Source organism: Nannospalax galili, unplaced genomic scaffold (genome assembly GCF_000622305.1).
Source record: "Nannospalax galili isolate Female #2095 unplaced genomic scaffold, S.galili_v1.0 scaffold796, whole genome shotgun sequence".
NCBI lineage: Eukaryota > Metazoa > Chordata > Mammalia > Rodentia > Spalacidae > Nannospalax > Nannospalax galili.
Window position 1 is genome coordinate 1,025,390 of NW_008337084.1, and position 2,964 is coordinate 1,028,353.

General features: G+C 41.8%; 1 non-coding gene across 1 annotated transcript; it reads right to left on the minus strand.

The window, feature by feature from the left end:
* Window positions 1-576: 576 nt before the first annotated feature.
* On the minus strand, window positions 577-734 carry LOC115070195. The gene has a single exon (XR_003849395.1). It is a non-coding gene; the product is annotated as a U1 spliceosomal RNA (small nuclear RNA).
* Between the last annotated feature and the right edge of the window lie 2,230 nt (window positions 735-2,964).

The following is a 2,964-nucleotide window of genomic DNA, read 5'->3' on the forward strand; positions in this document are numbered from 1 at the left end:
TATTTGGGGTTTTTTTTGAGACAGGGTCCCCCTGTAGCCCCAGCTAGCCTGAAATTCACCATGTAGACCAGACTGGCCTTGATCTTGCATAGATTCATCTGCTCCTGCCGCCTGAGTGCTGGGATTAACAGCACGTGCCCCCACCAGCCTGGCTGTATTAATTGTTTTATTCAACTATGTATTTTTATTTCCTTGGCGTTCATTTAAGAATTTACTCCTGTCTTCTTTGAGTTCATTGAGGTGTTTTTTTCTTGAAATTTTGTGAATTCTTTGATAATGTTTATGATTGTTCTTTTAGTTTCTGAATCTGGGTTCTTAGGTAATTCTCACTGTAGAACATTTCTATGGGACAGTGAGCTGAGGGGTGCATATTGTCTTGGTCTTTCCTATTGTTTATGTTTTGCAAAATGGCCTAGATATGTTGATTTCTTTTGTTGGTTTTGTGTCTGATAAGAAATTTTAGCCTGTCTTTTTGGGTGGAAGTTTGGTTTTGGTCTTGTTTTTTAAGGTTGGTAGATTTCAGATCAGGTATGGAGAGTTACTAAGTCAGTCCTTCAGATGCTGATTTTTTTTCTAAAGGGGAGAGCACCAACACAGTCTCTACTACCACAAATACAATCCAGTTTTTCACATTTGGGAAACTGGAGGGGCAGCATATCCAGAGTGCCATAGATGAGCCTCACCCTGGGAAAACCACCTTTGTGATCATGGTGTCTCCCCTGCCATGTAAGTATTCCTCTTTTGACTGGAGGGATGGAGGTGACACCAATATAGTAGTAACCAAGGAAGTGCAAACATGACTTCTGGCTGAGTCTGCCTAAGGTGAGTAACTACAGCTAGGCCTCAGAGTGTGGGGACAGAGGTGGGGGCAGGCAAGGTTCCAGCTGCCTCACCAGACTGGCTGTGTGAGCTTTGTGCCATCCAAGATAATCCTGGGAGTGTGGTTATGGGGGGGGGGGCTTGGTTTTTGTTTGGTTGGTTTTGGTTTCAGTTTTTTATTTTTCTTTATTTATTTTAATGTTTTTTGCCAGCATGCATGGAAGTACACCACATGCATGCAATGGCCACAGGGGCAGAAGAGGGCGCAAGATCACCTGGAACTGGATTTAGGAGTGCTTGTTAGCCAAGGAACCCATCCTCTGCATAAGCAGCCAGTGCTCTTAACTCATGAGCCAGCTCTCCATCTCTCATTTTGTTTCTTGAAACTGGATCCCATACTGTACTCCCAGCTGGTCTTTAATTCACCATTGTAGCCTGTGTTGGCTTCAAATTAGTTGAAAATCTCCCTGACTCAGCCTCCCAAAGCTGGAATTACAGGCAGAGGAAGACTCTTAAACGATACCACATGCGGGCCTGGAGAGATGGCACAGCAGTTAAGAACACTGGCTGTTCTTGCAGAAGACCCGGGTTCGAATCCCACCACCCACATGGAAGCTAACAACTGCTGTAACTCAAGTTCCAGGGGATCTGACAGCCTCTTCTGCCCTCTGTAGGCATTGCATGACATGGGTGCAATTACCTACATGCAGGCAATACACACACACACACATAAAATTAAAATAATAAATTTAAAAAAAAAAGATATCACATGCCAAACTGGAGAGACGGATCAGTGGTTAAGAGCACTGACTGCTCTTGCAGAGGACCCAGGTTCAATTCCCAGCACCCACATGGCTTCAAACAACCATCAGTAATCCCAGTTCCAGGGGATCTGATGCATTCCTCTCATGACCTTCTGACCTCCATGGGCATTGGACAACATGGGTGCACTTAAACACATGCAGGCAATACAAAATTAAAAATAATAAATTGACTTTTTCTTTTTAGAAGAAGCATTTCATTACAGCTTTAACATACTTATTAACAGTATTGAGACCAAAAATACAATCTATTTCAAAAGTGGCTATAAAATTTTTAGGTTTGCTGTTGAAATAATACAGTTATACAATATCGAACTCAGTATAACCCCATAAGACATAAATTGAATGAGTTTTTAACCTTTAAAAAAGATCTCCATTTTAATTTAAAATATACCATTTCTTACAGAAACCCTCATTGTTGTTGCTCATAAAACTGAGATGTTGATGCATGCATCTCTAATCTGTATGTATCTGATTATTACCAGTCATAATTGGTTGCACTCAGATCCTTGGTACTTGTGCATGTCTATAAAGTCATCGGGTAGATTTTAATGGTAATGTTTATCATCTCTACTATTTAACATTACATAAACTTTTATGATTCCTCCTCAAACACAATGCATTTTTTAATTTGTTGATTTGTGTGTGTATGTGTGTGTATCACACAGAACACCCCAAACCATCTTATTCAACTGTACACCCACTTCCCATATGGCACCCTCCCATAGCCTCTCTCCCCCCACTAGAGCCCTTCTACTCTGTTATCCTTGCTACTGTCTGCTGTGTTGTCGGCACCCCAGCCATTCCTCACTACTTATCCATCTGGTGAATCTAGTCAGCCTATCTAGCAGACTTTGTTTTAGAAAGGTCAGCTCTTCCTCATCTAACAGCAATCGGTTGTCAATATTCCTTTAGATAAGATTGGGGTCTGCTGTTCAGTTTCCAGTTCTATGCTAGGTTATTATCTGGGAGTCCGTTGGGCCACCCTGGCCAACAACTCAAAAGAAGTTATCTCCTATCTGCCATTGTTGCTTGTTATGTAGCCTTTAGCTATACATACGGACTCTTAAAAATTATATTGGCCCTTTTAATCTTTGGCTATATTTTCCTTTTGGGTGTTTAAGGCCATACAGTTGGCCCAGATAAACCAATTTATTTTTACTCTTAAGGCCATTTGAGGATCTGTTCCTCAGGGGTCACATGGACTTGGGAGGAGGCCCTGGCTCCTTTCTTTTACCAGTTCCACCTATGTGAAGATAAGTCAAAGGTCCTGCTTGACCATGGTTGGCTTTGCTTGGAAGCATGGAGGAAATGTTTCCTCTGT